A 26,269-nucleotide genomic window follows, 5' to 3' on the forward strand; every position below is an offset into this window, starting at 1 on the left:
ACAGGACTTCACTAGGTTGCCAGCTGCTTGGAAAAATCCAAGTTCTGTATCTCTGATCTCTGGTCAAATGGGATATTATTATTTACAGCCCAAAAACCCTAAAACAGCCCAGAAAACCCTAAAACAGCCCAGAAAACCCACAAATCAATTGATTCTGGCTGTTAAAATCTGACAATATTTCTGATCTTTTGATATCTAAGACAGTGTTGAATCTAAAAGTTGACCTAAGTTGTGCACCTCATCTTTCAGGAGGATTACAGTCCCATTTCAGCATTTGAAGAACCCCCATTCTCAGATCAGCTTTAGTTACTCAGTTGCACTACTTCTGTCTTGCTTGGATTAAGCTTCAATTTATTAACACTTATCCATTCCTTTACTATTTCTAGAGATTGGTTTAATACTTCCACTGCCTCCCAGGATTATGATGGAAGGCAGATAGATCACTCCGTCATTCGCATAGTGATGACATAGTGCTCCAGATCTCCAATAGATCTCTTCCAGCAACTTCATGTAGATGTTACAAATTATTGATGACAACTTTACAGTACCTTTGTATCATGAAGAAATCAAACTACTACAATGTTGATTTTTCCAGATTCAGTATAGCTAGGCTAGTTTCTTCAGGAGGGGGGTTGACTGTAGCCTCTTTTAACATTGCAGATGTAATATCTTCCTGCAGTGAATAATTAATAATTAACACCATCCAGTTTGGCAGCTCTTCTGTGGTAAATTACACTAGCCATGAACTAGTGAACTACATTAGACTGGTGGGAAGCTTCAGTTTTTCAGTTATCTTATTCATGTCCTCAAGTTTAATTAATTGAAAAGTGTCCTTTTGAACTAGAGAACTTAAAATCTTGGTTAGTGCAGAATCAAAATTGGATCAGATGCCAACAATTTTATCCACAAAACACATAGTAAAATGGTCACAATTAACTGTAGAAGGTTCCACTATCTGATCCTGGGGCAAGCCCCAGCTCAAGAGAGAAGGTGCTCAGGAAGAATCACATAAACTGCATGATGGGCATCCCAGATTCAGAGGCCCACTAGCTTTCCCACACAATTGCTAGTCATAGCAGCAGGAAAATATACCATAGCAGTCAAGAAACCATTTGGATGTATCTTGCTCCAAGGGGAAGCTCTGCTAATTTAAACCAAGTCTTAACCCTTGAACAGTTTTAAATGTTCATCAGGGAAGACTATGGTGAGTGAAGAGGAGGAGCTAAAGGTTCCTGAGGAGATTTTTAAAATGTCAAATTTTGTGCAAATGGCAAACATAGACCCTTAGACAACCTTCCTTGGCCTTGTTAATCTCCCTTCTTTTATTGGTTGAGGCATCCTCCCCTTTTCCACCTGCAGGACCTCCCAATTCCTTGCCTTCCCGCCCACCCTTTCAAAGACTGCGCTGAAGTCAGATGTGAACAGGCAGACTGGGGGACTCCTGTACTGACCAAACTCTTCTCATTCATTGACCAGCACAGAATAATGCCAGACTTGGGGTATCTTCAGTTATCATACCAGTTTATAAGAAGGGGCCGCCAGATTGTCCAGAAAATTATAGACCCATCAGTCTTTTGTTCATCCTGGGGAAATTATATGCCAAACATTTTGAAAAGAAGCTAATGGAATGGATTGTGGAAAATAATGTCATTGGCCCGGAACAAGCAGGCTTCAGATTGGAAAAATCAACAGTTGATCACTGTACAACCCTTTCCTTTTTAATAAATAGATAAATAAATAAATAGATAGATAGATAGATAGATAGATAGATAGATAGATAGATAGATAGATAGATAGATAGATAGATAGATAGATAGATAGATAGATTGATAATAATGAACTGAAGACGTTGTATATTGCAGTGCAGTGCTTTTGATATAGTTTCTAGAAATATTCTCTGATCTAGGTTACTCCAGGTGCAAATAGATCCATGATTACTTATGTTAATACAGAAGCTAGATGGTACAATGTCTTGCCAAGTAAAATATGACCAACATGGTTCCTTAACACACAAGATATCAACATACCAAGGTGTTAAATAGGGTTGTGTGCTGGCAATTCACTTATTTAATCTGCACATCAATGATCTGAAGGTCCATCTCTGCAAGGTCAATGGTCATCCCCCTAAATTAGGCAGTTGTACCATTCTACTCCTGCTGTATGCTGACAATACCACTATTCTTTCTCGTACTAGAATAAATCTCAAAATAGAGGCTCTTGCTAATTACTGCCATTTAATGTACTGAGAATGAACTATTCAAAATAAAAAATGGTTGTATTTGCTAAGCATTGGCACCTGCTTCCTTGGAAAATTAAGACCTTTAAATATCTAGGGCTCAGTTTCCAATATAACCATAGATGGACTTTTCATTGATTTTGTATAAACTTGTCTGGCAAGTATACATCCACAGGGGTAGCCCAATTTTATTACAGGAAGGCCAATTTTAAAAGGTCTTCCAAGCTAAGGTAGTACTGAAGACCCTCTCTGGAATTCCCATATGAATAAAGGCATTTAACAATTACATTGAGCAAATACAAGCCCTGTTCTTAAGGAGAATATTGGGAGTACCTAACACTGTCCCCTCTTCTACTCTCCGCCTTGAAGCTTGATTGTCACTAATTGAAACCTAAGTATGACTTGTAATGATAAAATATTGGCTCAAAATGCACTATAGACCATTGACGGGAGATCTAATTTCTCATCTTCTCCCTGACAATTATGTTTCACAATGGTCTAAAACAATTACCTCTGATCAAGAATGTCAGAATATCCCTTGAATCCTTACAACAATCTGAATAAAGTTTTATTTTGAGACAAATCCAAGACAGACCCGTTAACCATGGATAGCAGTTATTCTATTCAGTTAAGGAGCAATATGTTACCCCCATGTCTTTGGAATTCAACCCAACTGCAGGGTTAATGTTAATTATCTTATAAATGTGACAACTATCAAGCAATGAAGGGCTTTCATGCTAGCACCATTTAATAGTCTTCCATCAACCACTACAACTAACCACCTAGTAGTAGATTTAGCCCCAGCACTTCCCTGTTTAGAAATTAAACACCCGAGCATAACGAAAGAAGTTTAGACCCAAAAGCTATTTGGTCAGTCATAAGAACATATTGCCTTTCTCTACCTGTTTCTTTCACATCTATGACAGCAGTGCCTTGTATGATACTAGCTCCTCTATATCCTCCCCTGACAAATTTACAATTTCTCTGTGTTAATCAGGGCTGCTAATGGGAACTAAATGTTAGAGGCTCATGGAACCAGGCCAAGGAATTAATGTAATTTGAGTTGGGTTTGTATGGTTGAGGGGCAGGGGGATCTTTGTCCGGTGATGGCTCTTGGCAGCCTTGGTATTAATGAGAGTTGGTGGTTTCCCCAAGGATGTAAGGCGAAGCCCTGGATCTTAGTTGCTTGTAGATGATACTGCCTCAGAATAGAAACAAAAGAGAGAGGAGAATGCCAAGACACTTGTGTCCATAGGATTATAAAAAGTTCAACACTCAGTTAGTGCTGCTCTCCATTTTGCTTGCTTTGCAGGCGGGCAGAACAAAACTAACTGCAGGAAGTTATAAAAAGAAGATATAAAATTTGCCCATTAATTTGTTTTGAATAATTTGGGATGTAAATTTATTTTCCTTTGTAAATCTGTGCTGCAAACACTGGACTTTTTTAACATGCTCCACTTGGTCCTGATTTTCTTGGCAGTTGATCTGTAGGCATTAGAACTGTTTGGGAGCAGTTCTCCTAAATGTCTGCCCTCTTCTGTATTTTCACTGTTGTGGAGTCAGTTTATTTTCTTCCACACATGCCTTCAACAACAATGATTTTTGTGGGAGGGTACTGTTGTCATTGGTGGTATCACTGGCAGCATTACAGCAGCACTCCCTCTTTTTTAATTAAAAAATGGCACTGAAATATTGATATACAGTGCTGGAGCACTGTATCAATAGGTTTAGCAGATTCCTGAGTTACCAGTTTTCATTTAAATAAAAAATCTCCAGTCTCTTTTTCCTTATATTTCCATTATGGAAGGGACTAGAGATTTATTTTTAGTGCTGTTAGAAAAGAAATCACTTGTCTTCTGGGTGAGGGTAGAAGTTGAGGGAGTGGTTTCATCACAAAAGTGGGCTGGAGGTGGAGGGGATTGGGTGGGACAAAGAAAGCCAACAGAAACCTTACATATGAAGAAAAAGCTGACTCAGAATCAGCTTTGATCAGGGTAACCCCCCCCCCCCGGTTTCCCCCCCCCAGTTTTGTTTTGTGGGAGGTGGGGAGAAAACCCCCCAAATAAAAACTAAAGGCATAAAAATCCATTGGAAAAAATATGATATAAAAAGCAAACAAAAACATGCTTAAAAGCCTATAAAGATATTCAGTATATAATCAATTCATTTTGTGCATGCAAATTCTTTTCCAGAGCTAATAAATATGCTGTCTATTGTTATTCTTTTAATCCTGCACATTCTTTTCCTGTTCTTCTTTACTACCATCAGTTTAAGCATGTCCCAATTAAGCTATCTTGAAGATGTTGGAGACATTTGCCCTCTGCCATTCCACCTTTAAAACTGAACCAGAAATAGTTTTGCTTGTTTTCTTGAGCAGCTTTTCTGTCAGCTGCTAAGGAATAGTTCCACATCATTAAGCAACTGTTTAAATTACTAGGAAGCCATAACAAATTGGCCACCCTGTGTTAAAACCTTCATTTCATAAACCTTCAGTTTATGAAAACCTTCATTTTCATCTTCCACTTTAAATTAGCTTATTGCAATTATTACTGTAATGGCTGCAGTCATGACCAGCAACATCCTTATTAACATTTTCTGTCTGGTGTTATGTTCAGTTCTGTCCTTCTCTGCTTCATATAGTACGTTCTTTGGAAGTTGCAGGAGGACAAACACATAATCAAATGACCATCACCAGACCCCACCCTCAACTCCACCCATCTCAATTGCACCTCTTGGATGAACTTTTCTATAAAGGCCAGTGTGTCATTCAAGGAGACATTGCAAGGACTGTGTACATTGCCTATAAGTATAATTCAGAATTTTTCTGTTCTGGAATGACATGGTCACTGCTGCAGTGTTTGATACAAACACTAGATATTGAGCTTTTCTATAGTACTAAATGTTCAAGTTTCTAAAGCCCACATGGCATTCAGAATATATCAACAATACTCTCTTATATCAATATTACAGTTTAAAGTAATCATTCTACCAAATGCAAAATGGTGAGGACACTTTTGGCTGCTGATGCCAACTTCAAGGATTTTGAGCAAATACAAACCTTTCCAAAGCCCACCAACCTGCAGTCCCAAGAGACTGAAGATTTAGGCAAAGGTATAACTCAGTTTAGGATTGCATTGTAAATTATTGTATTGTAATAATTTTAGAGCTCCTTGTAAACCTGACACCCCTACTGCTGATGGTTACAGAGAAAATTTTGTCAGAATAGAACACATTTCCCTTTGCCTTTCTCTTATCTGAAAATGAGAAATCATAAAACACACTTACCTGACACTGTTGTTCAACAAGTGTCTTTTGTGCAGGCACACATGCAGACTGTGCATGCACAGGCTGGCCACAAAGAACTGACTAGAAAGCTTCTAAATGATTTAGGGCACTTGGAGGGTTCTCTTGCCCCTCCATTTTGAGAGAGGTTGAGAGTGTCTGGGTTTCCCACCCAAACGGTCCTATGATGGAGGCGAGGAGAGCACTCCTCCCTTAGTTCTCTCTTTGCTACCTAACAGAACAAATGGCAGTTCCCAGCGGTGAAAGAAGGAAAGGATACATTTCTGCAGAGAAGACACTCAATGAACATTAGTTGCAGGTAAGTGCAACTTTATTTTCATCATCATGTCTTCAATGCAGTCCAGCATGGGAGAGTAGCCAACATACTTGGAGGCATGTGTGGGCTGGTCAACAAAATTATGACCGCAAAACTGCCCTCCCAACAGCTGATCCTCTCCTGGAATCCACATCAATAGAGTAATGTGGGAAAAGTGGACCAGGTTGCCACTTTACAGATGTCCTGGAGATCTACACTGATTAGGAAAGCCAATGACAAGGCTTGAGGACTGGTGGAATGAGCATTAACTGGAATAGAGAGTCACTCTTTTGCATTGTCATAATCCAATCTAATTGCAGAGACCAACCACCTAGAAATTGGGACGTGCCAGCATAGTGTAGTGATAAAGAGCAGTGGACTCTAATCTGGTGAACCAGATTTGTTTCCCCACTCCTCCACATGAAGCCTGCTGGGTGGCCATGGGCTAGTCACAGTTCTCTCAGAACTCTCTCAGCTCCACTTACATCACAAATGTCTGTTGTGGGGAGGGGAAGGAAATGTGATTGTAAGCCGCTTTGAGAAGAACCAGCCAGCTGTGGAACCATGCAATCAGCCTGTGTGTGCTGTTAACAGGCAGGGGCGTGGCTGGGTCTGACCCTGCAGGGCAAAGCAGGTGGCAAGCACAAGCGTGGTCAGGTCACAGTCCAATAGGTCAAGGAGAACTGAGGAGCAGGCTAGGAATCAATGCAGAACTACGCACACAGCGGTGACAGGTAACACACTTGTTGCACCCAGGCAGAAGCAAGCTCACTGCAAGGCTCAGATAGAGAACCTTGTTCAGGGGGCTGGGATTCTGTGAGGAGTTAGTCCTCATCAGATGCAGAGATTTCTAATCTCCCATACCTTGCTGTCAAATGAGCACTCCTGTGCTTCTGCAGTCACAGCCTCTGCTTCTGCCTCCTATGCACAGCTGGCTTCACTGGATTCTCTAGGAGGAACTGCAGGCTCCTCCACCTGTATGTCATCAGGCAGGGAAGGACTGGACGTTTGCTCTGCTGCCTGGTCTTCCCCAGAAGCAGCCAACTCTGGCTGCACTATGTCCTCAGGTTCTGCCTCAGAGTCCTCTGAGTCCCGCTAAGTACACAGCAGTTGGCTCATTACTCTGTGGATGCATCGGAGATGAGCTTCTGCATCAAGGTGACAGAAATTTAGACTGAGAAGTATTCTTAACCTTTTTAGCCTTTTTAACAGGGGGCTCAGAGGTTGCCTGTTTGGTGACAAAGGCCGATTCAGAAGGTGAGCTGGATGGAGCCACTAAAACTGGAAGAACTGAAGGCATACGATCCCTCTTAAGAGGTTTCTCTGTAGGAGCACCTATTGATGGGAGGGATTTTCACCACAACTCAGCCTTAATCTAGGAGACCCAATCATGCCTGGCTTTTGGAGTAAAAGGGCTGAAAGATAGACATGTCTCAGAGTTATGAGTCTCACCAAGGCAAAATAAACATTCATTATGCTTATCATTCTGTGCCATCTTTGTCTGACACTTCATGCACTTTTTAAACAATGCCTTATCAACAAAGAGAAAGAAAATGGCTTTGAAGCAAATAAACATGCTCTGATTAAACAGGTCCTCTCTATGGTGGCAAAGAAAAAACTGAGGGAGGAGTGCTCTCCCTGCCTCAGTCACGTGACTGGAAGGAAGCTGCACTGCTTTCAGCTTGAGACAGAGGGGAGAGGGAGCACTCCAAACACACTGGAGTTCCTGGAAGCTCTGTAGTGCCTGCACAGTCCCCATGTGGGAGTACATTGAAGACATGATGATGAACCATCAGTTGGCTCAATAGACCTGGAAACTGACTGAATGGGTCATGTCCAATCCATTGCACTCTAACAGAATTTACTGCATGTGACATGCTAGTTAATCCCTTAAAAAAAAACAAACCCAAAGACATTCTTGAGACTCCTTAATCACTTGAAGCAACTTCTTCCACTGATCTAGTTGGCCTTGATTTGGACGTTTTCAGTCAGCTCACTGAAAATGACAAGTTTACAATGCTATCCTGTACTTGCAAGCAGAACTGATCTCAGAACTCAAAGTGAGACTTAGAGGCAGTACACATTAGAAATTCGAAAGGGTTAATTAGATATATTCTTCACATGTGCATATTTCAAGCCAAAAGCCCTGTATTTTAATGCAGATTTTAATGCAGATTTTAATGCAGATTTCAATGAAAACAGTAATGAATGTATGTTATTAAAATTATTTAAATATTTATATCCTGCTTTTCTTTGTAGCTCAAGGTGATTTACAAATAGCAGTTTAAAACATACAAAACCCCCAGTGCCCCCACACCCTGTTCCTCTAAAGTACAGTTTAATTTTTAAGATGTAATTAATTTAGCACATAGGCTTTGCACATGATCTGTCCTCATGCCCGGCTACTGAGCCCCATAAAGGAGAATCATGACTGGATCAGTTTATAGGGGATGTGATTGGGGCTAGATGTAACTCAGTGTGCTGCAATACATGTGCACTGAGGCCAAGCAAAGGGTGGATACGAGAAGGATACACTGAGCCCTATATGCTGGTTTTCCCTCTTAACACAGCTATAGATCATATGCAAACCCCAGCATAGTATAGTGATTAGAGTGTAGGACTGGTATCTCGGTGATGTAGGTTGAAATCCGTGTTCAGCCATGGAAACTTGCAGTGTGACCATGCGCTAGTCACAGTCTCAGCCTAACCAACCTCACAGGGATGCAGTTGTTGTGAGCCTAAAATGTTGTAAGCTCCTTTGGTTCCCATTGGAAAGAAAAGTGGTATAGAAATATTTAAATAAATAAATAAACACCCAAAGTTAAAATTGGAATGATTCAGAATTTCAAAACAGAATAATGCAGAAGTCTGCCTATTAACTGAAAGTTGAAGGAACTCAGTATATAAATTAGCTTTTCAGTATATAAATTAGCTATTCCTTTTGACTTCTGAATTGATCACACACTGTTTTTAATAAAGGATACAGTGATACTGGATTAGACTATCCAGCCCACTAGACTTGTTGATCAACTTGGGGTTTTTTTTAAAAGAAAACTTTAATTTTAGACTGTATTTTAGAACATTATATCCACATCTTCTATATAAAAGCCCATTTTCAAAATCTAATTAGCTTAAAAGCCAGCATCATTCTTTTACAAAAAAAGTGCTAAAAATTATGCAATAAAAATGTGATTGTCCCATTTCATGTAGGTGAAGAATTGTTTACAAATGGCCTGATTTGCTGTGTCTTATCCCACTGTAAATTCTTCATCAGTGCAAGTGCCTCAAAATGAAACGTAACTTATCAAACTTAATGAGGTGTTTTGATAGCAAGTGGATGTAGATTTTCTGGATTAATCAAATAGCAGCGGTCGATGTTCTTGCCAAGAAACCTATCCATTAGTGTCGGGAGGCCCAAGCCATGGGCCCTGTCTGTCTGAGGGATGTATCGCAGAATCCACCCTTGGAAACTTGATCTTATTAAATTCTAATTTTAACTACATGTGTCGCATTCAATATAGAAGCAGCTGATGGTGTATAAATCTACTGGCCTGTCAAGCGGCTCAAATGCATTACTAAAGCAAATGTATTTCTTTCAGCACAAACGCAAGCCGGAAAGCAGTGCTTTTCTTTTTTAAAGCTTGCTGCCATTGCATTTCAACAAACAGAAATGAGCATAACAATCTCCATATACACAAATGGTGTGTATCATCCCGGAGTCCTAGCATTTAACAGCAGGGTATTCATCATAGACATGATCAATTTACTCTTTTTGTTTAGCTTTTACCCCATGGTTAAATGACATGCTATTACCTACCTGTTCGTGTGTTTGTAAGCAGTTAAAAAAATCTTTCTGGTCACACACTCTTTCTTTCAGAAGCAACTCTACAGTACAGATCTGAGTGGCTGTGAGAGATTCATCAATCTCCTTGAAGAATGCTGCAATCAAATCACACTACAAAAGTTTTCAAAGAGCTGCTTCCTTGATCTGAGACTAAGCTGCTGGTGGACCCCCTGAGTAACTGGGTGTCACTCTAATCACTTAAGAATAAATTGAGGAAGTGATCTCAGGGTATGCTCAAATTTCTGTCTTTTTTGTCAGCTGACTCAAGATTACTAGGTAGAACAGCAGAGCTTGGACTGTCACTGCCAGAAGATATTTGAGCAAACTCATTTAGTAAACTCTTGGTGACAAGATGGCCAGTAAACAAAATAGCTACTATGGATGTAATGTCTTTTGCTGCAGTAAGCAGGATAACGTTCAGGTGTCTCACACAACAGCAGATCAGTTTATTATCATCAGAGAAAGCCTTGACACATCAAGAAAAACTTGAATTTGGATTTATACCCTGCCGTTCTCTCCTGTAAGGAGACTCAAGGTGGCCTTCCTTTCCTCTCCCCACAACAGACCCCTTATGAGGTAGGTGGGGCTGAGAGAGTTCTCAACAAACTGTGACTAGCCCAAGGTCATCCAGCAGGAGTGTGGAAACAAACCTGATTCACCAGATAAGACTCTGCTGCTCATGTGGAGGAGTGGAGAATCAAACTCGGTTCTCCAGATTATAGTCCGCCTGCTCTTAACCACTGCATCAAACTACCAACATGGAAAAAAATGAAAGAACAACAATCATCAATGCCCAGAAAACACCATACATAAATACATTTCAGGTGTGGTGGGAGAGCAATCTTATTTAAAGGAACATACATCATGTGTAGCTCTCTGTAAGTCTGACAGAAATTGTCTTCCTGCTTTTACTTGTATTTGCAAAAATGCAGAAATTACACTTTAGGGTAAAGTTTAAAGCCCTTTTGGATAAAATACAACTAGAAAGTGACTGTAGGATGTGACTTTTAATAATAATAATAATATGGACAACAGGGAATTCTCCAGCTTGCCTACAGTATCACAAGTAGACATAGAAATTTCCACACAGTACTACTGTCTGGGAATATAAGTAATGCTGCAGCATACTGCTGTTTAATGATAAACTTAAAGCATTTAATTTCTATAGAAAATCAAAAATTGCCCTGAGGGATCAGATCACAGTAGGTGACATGACAAGTTCTAAGGGACAGCTGACTAGCAATGAGTGCTAACTAGTAGTGAGGCCCTGACCAAGTTAAGTAGGGTGGCCAGCTGCAGCTGGCAATCTGATAAGAGAGTTTGGGAGATGGAGACAATGTCTTCAGCATTGCACCGATGAGTGGAGGCATTGCTAGGGTGACATTCTAGAATCCACCCCAAATTGTATAGTTTTGTGCTGGAAGTTAGATGGGGTTGGGGGGCTCTCACCATAACAGAGACCATCCAGGATACCTGCCTTCCCAAGGTTTTCACTTTACAGTTCACAGGATTTTATATTATATCCTGAAACATCTTCCTTTTTCTATTTTTAATTATTTTAAAATATCCAGCCTGAAGAAGAGCTGTGAATAATTCAGACATTTGCACATTGTTAAGTATAATTTAGTTGGTCCTAATAAAAGTTAGGAGCCGCATGGTGTAGTGGTTAAGTGCTTTCACTGCCACTCACATGGTCAGGAGTTCGAGCCCCCTGTAGGTCAGATATCCTGGCAGCTGGCTCATGGTCAACTCAGCCATCCATCCATTCCTTGGTCAGTAAATCAGTACCTAGCACATAGCTAGGAAGTAAAGAATAGCTGAGTAAGCAATGGTAAACTACCCCACAAAAACAGCTTGCCTATGAAATCACTGCTTGCAGCGGTACCCCAGGGCCGAACCCAACTGAAGGGGAAACTTTACCTTTTTTAAATAAAGGTTATAATACATATTGTATTCTCAGAATCCCTCCAAACATTATTGGACCAATACTTAAACTTAATGATACTCTTCTAATGCAATTGGTGTTGCTGGAGGCACAGAGACTAGCTTCTCCATTAACGAAAGTGAAAATCAAACTCAGCAGCAAATAGATTATGATGAGGTCAATGAAAATGCAGGTGCTGCTGTCCCTGTCTATTGCTACAATGAGGCACACTAAACAAATCAGTACATGTTTGATCCTCAGCGCATCTACTAAGAGATAATGCCTCTGTATGTTGGAACATTAGACAGAGATGCAAGTTCATAAATAATGTAGCATCAACATCATAAATAAGAATGTTGTTCATCTAGTAAGTTTTTAATTTTTCTTAAATTGTGTTTTGAAGGTAGAATTCTGGAGTGTATAGTAAATCGTAACTCTTCATTCTGGAAGCCTAATTAGTGATGGGAATTTTACATTGCCTGGAAAAGACAATTCTGAGTAATAATTTTTTTAAAAAACAATAATTTGGCTCTTCACTTCAAATAAAGAATGTGGACTGATATACGATGATCTGCAAAATAGGTTATATGCTGGTACAGCAGTGTTTGTGTTATGTCTCATGCAAGCAGAAGACAATGATTGGACCCAATGAAATGCACAATCCTTTTTCACCAATCTGAAATGTCCTTCAGCTTCTGCATGAAAACCTATGCAAGTGGAAAGGGACTATAGGAGACAGTTCTCTGTTCATAGTCTTCAGTCCCCAGGATGTTGTAGGAAGAGTCATGGTTTCTCTCACTTGCTCCCTTACGGACCAAGCTACCTGTACTGTCTATATGACATGCTTTGGTGAGTGGGACAGTAATCCTAGGGGCTGTTTGACCAGAGCGTCTCCACTGTTGTGCTACAGATGTTTGCATAAAGCCTGGACAGAGGCACTGCTTTCAGTCTTCAACTAGCTTGGCCTCACATGAAGTTGTATCATATCCTTTTGTTACAGCACAAAGCTCTCCGGGGGTTACTAGAACACTGACTAAAAACAGTGTGGTTAAAAACAAACTGTCTCTGTTCTGGGTGTGTCCTATGTAAAATGGAAGTTTGCCCACTCCATGTAGCCTTTTGAATTGCTACATTTTACACACAAAATTATGCTAGCCAAGCCACTACAGTGCTAAAGTGGAAGAAGCACTTTGTCAAAGTTGTCACAAAAATCTGGAGCTAGCTTTGGTTATGAGTAGTCAAGGAGTGCTCTTACAAACTGAGAGATTATTTGCTTGACTTCCATCCGACTTTTGTTGAGATTGTCTCTTATACCCTTGAGCTAAGAAATTGAATTTCAACTCTCCTGAATCTAATCTCCTGTCTCCTGGGAAATTAACATGGCACTGAAATCCTTTTTGCTGATCAATGCAAAAGACTTGATTTGTTTTGGAGGGAGAGTTTTTGGAACATTGCAAGCAGCAGCTAAGACCATCTTATCCAAACATTTAGGTTGCCACCACTGATCCATTTATCCCATGCTAACATAAAAGCCAAGCTTCATCCGTGGACTTAATAGAAGGACTGTAAGTCTTAAGAATACGGAGTGCTGCTTTAAGCAGAAATCATCACTCACCTCTCTGAACCATAATTTGAATTTAAAGAGAAAGCTTCTTCCAGAATGCAGCAAAGCCTTTTCCTTCTCTGGAGTCTAGAGTGGTTCTACATTTCTAATGTACAAATCCCTGCTTGTGAGTGATGGAATGGTAGGAATGTCAGCTGTATGGGGTTAAATGAAAACAAATCTGCTGAGTGATATTCTAGAATCAGAAATATATAAGCAGTTGCTGAAAATATAGCAGTAGTTCTTGTACCCAAAAGATGGCAGATTAATAACCGATAATTACACTTTAAATCTTATCTGGTATAGGGTAAAAAACAAAGCAAAATAAAAAGTATCTGAAGCTTTGGCATTCATTTTTGGAAGTGAAAGCAAGTCAAAGTTGCTACTGCTATGAATCAGGCAACTGAGAGCAAGAATTTCTCATAATCATCCAAAATCATAAAAAAAGCAGTCATGTACATAATACTGACTGCTTTCTCCCGTTTTCATCAGCATGTAGGCCAGGGGTCTGCAACCTGCAGCTCTCCAGATGTTCATGGACTACAAATCCCATCAGCCCATGCCAGCATGGCCAATTAGCCAATTAGCCGTGCTGGCAGGGGCTGATGGGATTTGTAGTCCATGAACATCTGGAGAGACACAGGTTGCAAACCCCCTGATGTAGGCAGTCAGTGCAAAATGCTGCATTAGTATCTAGGGTAGTGATGGATTGGAAGAATCAGATGAGACTTATCTCAGACAAAGAAAAGTAGAATAGATGGGGGCCTACCAGATTTGGGAGTATGTATTCTGCTCCTTTTAGATGGGATTGTACTCACACTGACGGCACAGGTTTGCAGCTTGGGTTTGTTCATGGATCAAGTGTTATTTTTTGAATATCCAAGTAGTGTTAGTGGTGAGACACACCATCATTCAGGCTGGTTTAAATGGGTTTTCTGGATAGGAAGGATCTGGCTACAACATGGTTACCTCCAGATTCGACCACTATACATTGATGTTCATGGGACTGTATTCAGATAGTGTTTCAGAGGTTTCAGCTGGTTCAGAATGCCATTACCAGACTGTTTATAGGACCAGGCCAAATGCAGCATTTTACTCCAATTTTGGGGGAAACAAGATCAAAAATTTTTGCGCTAGGTTCCAGCTGGTTTATGGAGCCAATACAAAATGCCTTTTTTGACTTTTAAATAGAAAAGTGCCTCTTCTTATATAAATCTACCTGAATCAGTGACGTAGGTATAGATTTTGTAAGGGGTAGGTTCGGGGGCAGTGCTACGTCCCCACCTGCCCCTGGAAGCATGGCCACGCCTCCCCAAACCCTGCCCCCCAGCCTCAGTGCTTATAAAAGCAGCTCTCCGAGGCCACAAACAGCAGACTCCCCTGCCCTGCCCTGCCCCCCCCCCCACCGACTGGGCTCCAAGTTGGCATCTGGCATCCGGCATCCGGCAGTCCCTTCTTCCCTCCCCTCTGGGCAGAGGCATAGCTAGGGAAAATGGAACCCAGTGCAAAATCTGAGTTTTGCGCCCCCCCCCCCCCATGGGTGGCCACTGTGATGCTGGAATCCACCCCCAAACAGCATTACTTTCAATGGTGTTTAAACTAGGAAGCCCAGATTCTCCTTTTAAATCCACCTTAAAGGGAGAATCTGGGTTCCCCAGTGAAAACAACATTGAAAGTGATGCTGTTTTGGGGTGGATTCTCCCCCACCCCTAAACAGCATCACTTTCAATGTTTAAACTGGGGATCTCAGATTATCCCTTTAAATCCATGCAAAACGGGGTGGATTTAAAAGGGGAATCTGCATAAATTTGGGGGGTGCCTGCTGTCAGGGGTGCAATTGTTAAGCTAGCAGCACCAAACTTTCAGGGTATCTTTAGGAGACTCCCCTGATGATACCACCCAGGTTTGGTGAAGTTTGGTTCGGGGGTCCAAAGTGATGGACCCTCAAAGGTGTAGCCCCCATTTTCTATTAGCTCCCATTGGAAACAAGATCTCCCACTAGATCTCCCTCTCTGTTGGCATTTAGAAGGTAAGAGAAAACTGAACTATTCATTGAAATGATCAAGGCCCACTGTCAACCCTTTTCTGTTTTGCTGTCTGTTTGTTCTGTTGTTATGTGTGATGGGACTGCATGGTGTAGTGGTTAAGAATGGTGAATGTTTTTCCCATTCCTACACATGAAGCCTACTGGGTGACCTTGAGCAAGTTACAGTTCTCTCAGAACTCCCTCAGCCCCACCTACTTCACAAGATGCCTATTTTGGGGGGCAGGAGGAGAAGAGAAGGCAATTGTAAGCTGCTTTGAAACTCCTTATTGTTGAGAAAAGCGGAATATAAAACTAACTCTTCTGCATTTTTGTTCAAAGGCTCCATCTAGTACTTGCATCTTCTGATACCCAGCATGGACAATTTATCACACTTGTACAATCTTGGGGAAATAGCAGTTTAGCACAGTTGTTCTCAACCTGGGGGTCGGGACCCCTTTGGGGGGTCAAACGACCCTTTCACTGGGTCGCCTAAGACTCTCTGTATCTGTAAAATGGTTAAATTTTAGGGTTGGGGGTCACCATACATGAGGAACTGTATTAAAGGGTCACAGCATTAGGAAGGTTGAGAACTTCAGGTTTAGCAGCTGACTACCTCCCTCCTCCGTGCCTGTTTTAAATAGTTTGTTTGAACAGTGGCGGTCTATGTGACATGGACCATTTAAAATAGTAAAGAATTGATTAAAAGTAAAAAGCCACAGATATACTCTCTACACAGCAACACAGTGAGCAAGGAATACACAAGAAAGATGCAGATGTGCAATCCCTCTGTTCTTCACTCTGTACAAATCCTATTAGGTATTATTCTAAGGCCGGTTCTATAACACAGAAGTTACAATATTCTAAAACCTTCGATTACCTTGGGATCTCTGTCCAATCAGCAAGCTGTTTGTCTGCTGTACATGGCAATGAAAATAATCAAGGCCAGGTGTGAGAGTTTTTTCCTCCAGATGTATTCAGCTGGAATGGAGCTATCAAATTGGATCCTCTCCCTCCATTCTAAGGGATTTTATCGCTTCAATTTACCACCCATTGTGGGTCAAATAACTCTTTCCTGAAATCTCTAGGAAGATAAAGGTAGCCCTTTGCACCTGTAAGTTTCTGTGTCCTTTCTAGGTGTCAAATTCCAATTAAGGTGTGAGTTGACCATTGCTTCTGGCCAGGATGGCCAGAAGCATTTCCAGTGTTTTGATGGTTGGTACTTGGAGGTGATACTTGAAAGCAACTGATTTCTACCTTCCTGCCTGTTTTATGCCGGGAGAGAGAAAAACTTTTAAAATTAGACCCCCCCCCCCCAATGAATCTCCACATTATTCAGTTGATTTTGTTGAGTTGTCACTGTTTTTTACTTTGCTGTATTGAAAGGTTCATTGATGTGAACTGCTTTGTGGACCTATGTTATGTGGAAAAGCAGAATAAAATATTGTTAATAATAATCTATTAAAAACATGGCTTTGCAGAGGATCTATGGTGCCATAATGGTAGTCTTGTACCTGCCCTAGATCCCATTTGCCCAGGAAGTGCAGCTACAAAAAATAATAATTTCCCAGAATTTCCCTATAACTAAGGTACATTAAAAAAGGGTTCTCAGTTCTGTAAACATGCTAACAGTTCTCTATTTAAGGTACATGTATCTGAAGTACTTACTGGCAAATGGTGCTGTATAATCTAGACACTGCTGGGGAGATGTGTGAGTGTATGCATATATGTTTGTTCATGTACACACACACTAATCTGTGGCTTCAGCTTCTCCTCCTTGAAAACATACCTCCTGACAGCTGGCCACCTCAGATGCAAAGTGGTTTTTCTTTCTCCATCTCAGGCACTTGGCTATGGGATACTTTTATTCCCACCAGCAGCTGCTGTGAGAAGCAGGTGAGTCAGCAGGAAAAGAAAATGATGTGCAGCCAAACTCAAGGCCTTTTCTTCCCTTCTTATTTACCTGACTTCTTACAGAAACAATTGTGCTGTTGGGAATGAATACATCTCACAATCAAATGCCTGAGAAGTTGGCAATTCCAGCTTCTGTTTACTAAAGTACTGCCACTGAAATCTCATTGGTCAGCCTTACAGGCAACTATTGGCTAATACATGAGGCATCACCAACTGCTAATGATAATACTTCATCTTCCCATGCATATGTTTTTTGTGCTTTTAACAGACAATTTAAAAAGGTCTGGTTCATCTCACTGTGCTTCTACAATGCAGGAGAGCTCATCTAGATGTGTAAATTACTGAGACATACAAATTAATGGCTTGATGACTAATTAAAAATAAGGTTTTCATTAATCAGGGCTGGCCATCTGTGTTTTATCATTGGCTCTGAGGACCCGGTCATTCATTTTACTACTTGGGGCTTGGGTGTTTTTTTTTAAAGGTTGCACTTTCTTATATTTCTCCTTGCATTTGAAAGGTCTTCTAAACTTTGCTGTGTTTAAACTGTATTGTATTTTCGCTCCCTCAGATTTATTCAGGACAGTAAAATATGTTTAAAAACAATTTATTTTAATAGTATGGGGGAGTACAAACTATGATTCCCATGAGGTGGTGGGAGAATGTGAATGCATGAGCTACCCAAGATCCAGAAATGTTAGCAGCTATTAATAGTCAAATAGTCCGACAGACTCAGATGGATACTGACAGTAAGAAAAAAAGATTCCACAAAATTCTTGATGTACATGCTATCTTGCAACTTACATTATTTCAGTAGGCTTAAGCACACCCTAGCTCCCCTCACCATATACATAGCATATATGCAAACAGCATCAGTCCATGACTGTTGCAAGCGACACTTGCGTGCTTTCCAACTAATTTCAGTAACTTACACCACCATTTGTCGCTACCAACTATTAACTCTAGATGTCAAGTGTGCTGCAGCTGCTTGTTCTGGGGTGCCGGTGCCTGACTTTAGTCTCTCAAATAATGTGTTATGCCTGAAGAGCTTAGGGGAATGTATTGTTCAGCCCTAAGATTCACTCTCCTTCCTGGGCAGTAACTGAAGGCAATGGGATTCCCTTAGATCCTATGGCAGGATAGTCTGGTGTGAGGAATTTCAACTATTATTCACCTCTTGGCATTATAATTACTCAGTGAACTTTTGACATTGGCTTGAATGCAAGGATGGTAAGGAAAGAACAGCTATTCCAACTATCTTAGATTGTTCACACAGTAAAACAAAAACAAAAAGCCCCAAAGCTGGCATAAAGTCTGGTATTTGAGGCTCTGTCTTCCCTCCTCTTTTTGATTGCCTTGACTTTATGAAATAATTATATTCCTATACCAAAAACATATCTTGGAAATATACTCCACCTGCAGAAAGATAACCAACTATTTTAAAATAGTTGGTTTCACATCTGGTGAAATGAGCGCTAATCCATAGAGCTTTACACAGGAATAAAATTTGTCAGTCTTTAAAGCATTACTAGATTTAAAAAATCCTCAGTGAATGCATTCGTTCATTTTGTAAGTTCTGCATAAGCTTTGACATTTTGGAGGAGTTTGTCATGTAAATACAAGGTAGTCCATAGCTGGCTTTAGCTAAGGCCACACAGAATGGATCTGTTGCAATTTAGCTCAGTGTCTTCAAGAAGAGCTCAATAAGGAAGCAATGACTGTTGGTCTCAAGCCAGGACAGGTCAGCAACAAACAACACTTGTACTGATCTTTTCTGAAATGAATTTGGCTTCCAAATAATTGTTCCCTGTGCCTCTAAACAATGGTTGTGTTTGTGGGACCATGGCTTTTCTCCTATTCTGCTCTTTCAAAATAGCTTCATTTTTCTATTCTTCTGTTAGTTCCCTATTGAATCCTTTACTTCGACAGCTTTACTGGTAGTCCTGTTTGGATGTTGACTGACCGTGTGTGGAACAAGGATGCACTAGTACCTCCTCTTGCCTCTACATGATCATCAGGTTGTCTGCACAGTATAAATGCATGAAGGAAATGTCTGCATGTATGCTTCCTGTCCGTGATCAGCAACGTTCAGAAAGCAACATTCCTGAAAACAGAGCAGGAGTGTACACATGTGTACTTCCTCCATATGTAGGCTTACCAGTCAATGATCATGCAAAGGTATACTCATGTTCTTCTTCCCCACATGTTCAATCAACATGGTGTAAGGCTGGACACACTCAGACAAAGTCGACTTTGGAACAAAGAAACGAACTTTATTGAATTGTGTTGCCCTATGCTACAGGGTGCTGGAACTGAGGGTTCTTGCCCTCAGTTCCAGTATATATAGGGGTTGTTGGGGGCGGTCCCTCCCAGTGGCGGGAACAAGAATAACTGGGGAAACAGAAACTTACTGGGAAATAGAAACTTACTGGCAGGGCCGCACCCCTGACACATGGGTGTTGTTGCCCATACCGGGCTAGTGTCAGTGGCTGTTCACTGCCTGTCCTAAAAGTGTAGTCTGAAATTCCACAATCATGCTTCTCAGTCATTATAGCTGACATGTTGATCACAACCTCTTCATAGACTCCAGATTTTAGATATAAGATGATTCAAGCTAAGATTGCCCTTTAAATGTACTGCAGCCTGGAGTGTAACTTGACAGTGGATGCTCAACTGGACGCTTCTTTCAAGATGGACATATCATCCTGTCAGGAGTCTGACCATTCAACTGGAGTAGGCCCTGCCCTTGCTTCAAAGCAAGAGGTTGGGCCTCTGCAACCTTTCTGTTGACAGAAACAAATGAATATAATGGAAAGGGAGGAGTGTTAAATAATCAAGGAATCCATCTAGAAAGAGCACAAGGACAGAGTCTGTTACTTCTCAGCTTAGGGCTGGTGCAATTTGGAAGCTGTTTGGACAGAGGGTTATAGAGATTGCCATTGCCAGGCAGAGTCTAAGGAATTCCACTTCCATATGATGTCAGTTTTATAAACTAGACAGTTGTATGGTTACCTTGACCACAAGGTTATCTGCCTAATGAAAGCTGACTTACAGAATCAAATGTTCAGAGACCTTGTTCAGTTTCCCTGAGCATGTATCTCATTGTTTGGCTCCTATCTTTAATTCAAGAAGTCCTTTCGCTTATTAAATGATATGACAGGCATGCTTCCTGGCAGCCTATCAAGTAATTTGCTGATTTATATATACTCTCAGGCTGTGCCAAAGTTCAAGCATTTTCACCCATCATATATATTTCCTGTTTTAATTTAAACTATTCCCAGTCCAAGATGAAAGTAGTACCTGCTGCTATTTTGAGAAGGGTTGGGATATGTTTGGATAATTGCCAATTCAGAGCAATACTGCATGATTACATTGTAATATTTTCAGTCTGTTTTAGGGCGCTTTATTCCCTACAGTGTACAAAACAATTTCTTCCAAAAACTTACCATATCCTCTCCCTCCCTGTCTCTTTCAAAGAATTTCTACTTACACTACTGCAAAACCTGATAGGTTTCTTTGTATGGTAAATTCAAATGTATATATTGATTTGATTTTCTTGGTAAAATATCTTGATTTTCCCAGTTTGAAATATTTTATTTAACAATTCTCACACTTTTTTTTTCATGTGGTAGCCACTGGTATATGACTTTATGCCTTCATGCAATATCTGATCTGCCAAGACTTATCCCTCAGCTTGTGCAACAGAGTCTACTTCATATTCTTTCCTTTCAGGCACCCTGACAGACAAGGAGAGCTGCTGGAGCCAAAATGCTTGATCTGATGAATGCTCACTGAGAAAAATCCCTCTGAATTCAATCCAACAGATTGCCAAATCACAAGTATGCATGGATTAGACTGTGGCCTTAAATAGCTGGTTTTCAAACTCTGTTCTGGAGGAACTCTAAGGTTCCTTGGAAGCCTATCTGGGGTACCCCGATTAGGATACAACAACTGAGAATCTCTCATCCGTTACTAGTCCTTCCCTACAGTGTGCAGATATAGCAAATTACTGAGCATTCTACATCACACTCCCAACTCATGTTTGGCCACAGAAAGCCCTGGCTAGTCCAGAGCCTTCCATGAACTAAAATATTCCAGGTTTCTAGAGCAAATCCCTGGGATTTGTCTGCAGGTACATAAATGGAGGTGTTCCTGATGCAGAAAGTCTTGTTAAATATTACTGAAGAGGAGGGAAAGTAGAACATTTTTATAAACGCTGACCGAACTGATCAACAGATTCTGGGGCCATACAATGCTTTCCTCTGAAGGGTCACAGAAGCTATAGGGGTGTGCTTATTGTATACCCAACTAAGAGTTGTATTCTAATAGTAGATATCTGTCCAATGCCTAAGACAGGATGAATTAGATGGAAAATAGGGGAGCTCCACAACAGAATACACCTCCTTTTTTCAGTTCACAGCAGCAGAATGCACATGTGTGTGTCCTGGATCAGAGAAAGAGAGTTTACACTTCCCCTATTCTAACTTCTACTCTAAACCTTTCCCTGCCACCACAGTTACTCTTTGATATTAATTCAAGGTAGTGTTGCCAGCTACCTGGAGGAAAAAGTCCTTTCCCTTTGATAGGGGCTTAAAGAGATGTTATTTATCAGATGATGTTATTTACCTCCATGCCATGAAAAGCTTCAGCTGCCCGTTTCCACATATTAAGAAGAAGGGTTGGTTTTTATATCCCACTTTTCTCTACCAAAAGTAGTTCCAAAGCAGCTTACAATCACCTTTCCTTTTTCTTTCCACAACAGACACTTTATGAGTTACATGGGACTGAGCAAGTTGTGAGAGAACTGTGACTCGCCCAAAATCACCCTGCAGGCTTCATGTAGAAGAGTGGGGAATCAAACCCGGTTCTCTAGATTATTGAGTCTGCTACTCTTAACCACTATACCATGCTGGCACCTGTTAAATGGACAGGATATTATTCTTCATGCCTGTTGGCAGCTGTAATTCCAGGTGTCACTTCACTGACCTTTTGGATCTGTACTACTGGAAAGATGGTTTTATAGGTCTTTGCAGTGGATATGTATCCCAAAGGTTTTTCTGTACATTTACAGGATCCTTTTAATGATCAAAGTCAGTATGGATCTCAACAATTTTAATTTAGTAGACCCAGCCATGGCTTTTATTATGACTGTAGCCCATACGATTAAATTCTCAGATCTAATATACTGGATTCATAAGTGCCAAATCATAACTACCATTTTATTTATGCTATTGCTTATGGAAAACGTTGGTCCTTTCTGAACAGCACAAGCAAAATGTCTTGAGGACATTAAAAGAAGCATTTTGGGAAGGAACTCCTTGGGGGAGGGCAGTGTATAAATCCAAAAAACAGCAACACAGCATTTTGTCCCCAGCAGGAACGTATTTGCCAGAGGAACATGGCTGGTCCAGACCTCTGATTCTGGAAACCATCTCATTTCCTGCTTTGCTTTGGCATTCTGCAATTATGCTAACCACATATCTTTGATTCCTCATCCAAGGCCCCTTTTGCTGCTTCTGCTCTCTGTCTCTGAATTAGTTGGTGTTGGTAAGCCTACTGGCACCTCCTTAGAGGAGGAGAAAGTATAAGAGGTCAGTCCCGCTGTTCTTGATAACATTTTAAAGCTTTCCCCTTAAATAAGCAGAATTCATTTCAATTATGGGCCCTCCGTGTGTATTTCAGAAATAATGCGCTGTTATTAATCTGTCCATGGCAAATTTTGCCGGGCTCCAGATTATTTTAGAGAAACTGAATAAATTTTAAAGATAAAAATGTGGTAGTCTTTATACATGACTGCATAGTCTCTGATCAGCTTCTGACTTAAGTTAGATCAAACTAATTTAGCTTCTTAACAGACAGGGTTTCTGTTTTTAGGTCTTGCAAAACCTTCCTTGAATGTGTGGGATTCCATTTGACAGCTGCTTGCTAAGCTTATCTGTATGAAAACACCTTTGGGCACCTTAGATCATTTTTTAAATTAGCAGGGACAGTCAAATAAAAAAGACCAGCATTTTAAATGATAAACAAACAAACAAACAAAACACATTCTCTGTTCATAAAGCTGTAATACTCTACAGAAGTACTCATATAGTAAAGGCTATTGAACTCAGTGGCTTTACTAGTGAGTAAATACAGATAGGACTGGGCTCCCAACATAAACAAAGTTGCTGTATGCGGAGTCAAACCATTGGTCTAGCAAGGTCTTTCTTTCCTATTATGACTGGTAGCCTTTCTCCAGGCAGAGGTATTTTACATCCCCTACTCTCTAATCCTTTTGATTAGAGATTCTGGGGACTGAATTTGGGATATTCTATATTCCAGGCAGAAGCTCTGCCACTAGGCCGTGGACTCCACCCACATCTGTTTGCTGGTACATTGAAGCAAAAGTCTGTGTTATTTAGTTTCAGCTGGAATGATCAATCAGATGAAATTAATGGGATCCCTTTCCCCCTATGCATCTGTGTGCTAAAATACACAAAACTGAAGTTTTCCAGTGCAACGACCAAAAGAAAAAGACAATAATGCTAGGAAAGGTTGAAGGCAGCAGGAAAAGAAGAAAATCCAACATGAGATGGATTGACTCAATAAGGGAAGTCATGGCCCTCAGTTTGTGAGACATGAACAAGGTTGTTAATGATGGGATGTTTTGGAGGACATTGATTCATAGGGTCTCCATGAGTTGGAAGCAACTTGATGGCACTGAACACACACAACACATTGTAACAGCAAATAAAGACATATTTAATTTCATAGCACACTTAATTATATTTTCCTATGTGTCATACACATATGTATAATATAGCAATGAAAAAGTGAGCTATAAATCTCTGAAATTAGTCAATAAATATGAAGACATTTACTTATACTTATTTAAGAGTATGTTACAAATAAGTGGAATATATAGGGAATATCTATGATTTCTTAATTAAGGAATAACAATTTTACACCAGAAGCGAGGAGAAGATACTGATGAAGAAAGTCTGGAAAATTAGTGGATGAAAAAAGTTTGTAAAATTAGAGGATGATGTTTGCATTCTTTCAGAAAACTACAGCAGTCTGAAAGCAGTCCATACAGATGAAGCCAATATTTAGTTATAGAGTAAACATATTTCTACTCCGCCTTATCCTTAAGATCTGCAAGGCAGCTAACAAGAAGTTCTTCAAGATCCACAATACAACCTAACATCACATCAAGTACTTTCGGCTAATAAGAAAGCGCTTCGTAGTAAGCCTAAAGCTGGTTACAGTGACCAAATCCAAAAGGGATGACTAGAAGCAAGTGAAATGTAAAGGAGAGGAACGCCTAAGAGGTTTTGCCTAAAGCTCTAGCATACCCCCAGGTCAATAATCTTACACACAAAATTACCTAGTTGTTTCTGGAACTGGAAGTTTTACACTGATTTTGTGTGTGTGTGTGCGAGTTTGTGTAGAAAGTGCCGTGAAGTCGCAGCTGATTTATAGTGACTGATTTATGGGGGGGGGGGGGGCAGTTTCAATGCAAGTGATTAAGCAGAGGTGGTTTGCCATTGCTGTCCTCTGCAGAACCTTCCTTGAAGGGCTGCCTTCCAAGTACTTACTCATCTTAGCTTCTGAGATCTGATGAGATCAGACTATACTATATCATCTCACATCCTGTGGCTGATAGTATAGCCATGACATAACAATGGCAGCATTCAAATAACTTTCTCCACTTATATTCCAACAGCAGGTGGCAGCAAAATTCTGTCTATTGTTATTAGTTGCTCCACAAGGTTCAACCAATTTTTTTTCCTTTGTACCTCTCTTATTACACATGGACATTCCTTGAATGTCCAGAATGACTGAATGGGGCAATCTCACAGTTCCCTTCTAGAGAGCTTGCACTTTCCCTAGAATCCATGCTTCTTGAGTTGCTAATGCAGTGCATTGCTTCAATGTATGCACAGCAACTATTACCTATTCCCAGGACAGTCTGAAGACAGTTTGTTGAAGTGAATAAACAAATATTTAACGAGGCATGGAAAGGGACTATCAAGGAAGAGGGCAAGTAGTGTAAAGAACTGAAGAAACCATGTAGTCAGTAGGACTTAGCAGTCAAATTGGAAGATGGGGGTGGAGTGGGGGATAATGATTATGTTAAGAAGGAAGGTTGCCGATTACTATTCCAAAGAGAACTCCTGTAACTTAAGTAGCTTCCCAAAACTGAACACATATCGTTCCTGTCAAATTAATTATACAGTCATACACTGTTAAAAGAGCCATAACTGTGTGATTTCCTCTGCCCCATTAGTAACCCTGATTTTGTGGTTCTTTTAAATATTTAGGTCTTCTTTTACAATGCCGTTTCTCTATTACTTGCTTGTTTGGGGTCTCTCTAATTTATCTGTAGTTATCTGTCTAAGGTGCATTTGGGGTCATGGTTGATGTCACTGTATTTTTAAGTGCTAAAATCTCTGCTTATGTGTAATTATTTGAAGCTGATGATGACTTTGTCAAAAAACTTTGTTGAAGTCTGAAGGCATCCAAAAGACATTTTCCCACAGAAACATCTATTGACCAAACACAGAAATGTCTGCAAAATATTCTGCTAAGGTCCTTTGAAATCTCCAGTAATGTTGATGCCCATTGCTTATCACCAGTGGTTTGACTACACTGTTCAGAAACTAATTTCATGTCTTCAAAGCCATCTAATGGGAAATAATTGAGCCGAGCAGTTTAACAAGATAAAAGCAACTGTGAGTATAATTTTCAGTAACTTGCTCCAACTCTGAAGATGCTAATCATAAACTACAGACACTATCAAAAGACTGCCAGATTTTTCTGTCTCTGGGAAAGCATATTATCTGTTTTGATTTCCTTATAAGCAAGTGTTGTTTTTATTCCCAGTGACAGAAATCATGGGGAAGACGAAAGCAGTCACATTTTAAAATTCTCTCTCACCATCCTCTTTTTGAATGTACAGCTCCTGTCAAGGGGTTCTCTGAAATGTTTTCTTTTGCATCAACAGTGCTAATGTTGTTTAGATTAAATGACTCCAGGAGTGCTCAAATCATTTATCCACACCACTTTGTAGTAGCTGCAAAGTTGGTGCTTTCTCTTGTGTTTTCGTTGTTATTTTTTTTCTTTTTGGTGCGCTCTGCAAGGAATA

The 26,269-nt window shown here is 40.4% G+C and overlaps 1 protein-coding gene and 1 long non-coding RNA gene across 6 annotated transcripts in view; one reads left to right on the forward strand and one right to left on the reverse strand.

Annotated features, from left to right (window-relative positions):
* MYOT (myotilin) overlaps nt 1-9,841 on the reverse strand; it is a 64,045-nt gene extending 54,204 nt beyond the window's left edge. Inside the window, 1 exon segment of the mRNA XM_048488587.1 lies at nt 9,652-9,841. The gene's annotated coding sequence lies outside the window, so the exon portion shown is untranslated.
* LOC125428457 overlaps nt 1-24,615 on the forward strand; it is a 61,400-nt gene extending 36,785 nt beyond the window's left edge. For 4 of the 5 annotated variants that reach the window (XR_007243839.1, XR_007243838.1, XR_007243840.1 and 1 more), the window contains one exon: nt 387-4,325. This is a non-coding gene — a long non-coding RNA (uncharacterized LOC125428457). Of the gene's footprint in view, nt 1-386; nt 4,326-20,874; nt 20,982-24,184 lie in introns of those variants that run through there. The other variant, XR_007243842.1, reaches the window with a different exon arrangement.
* The last annotated feature ends 1,654 nt before the right edge of the window (nt 24,616-26,269 follow it).

The sequence above is a fragment of the Sphaerodactylus townsendi genome, linkage group LG03 (genome assembly GCF_021028975.2).
Source record: "Sphaerodactylus townsendi isolate TG3544 linkage group LG03, MPM_Stown_v2.3, whole genome shotgun sequence".
Taxonomy (NCBI): Eukaryota; Metazoa; Chordata; class Lepidosauria; order Squamata; family Sphaerodactylidae; genus Sphaerodactylus; species Sphaerodactylus townsendi.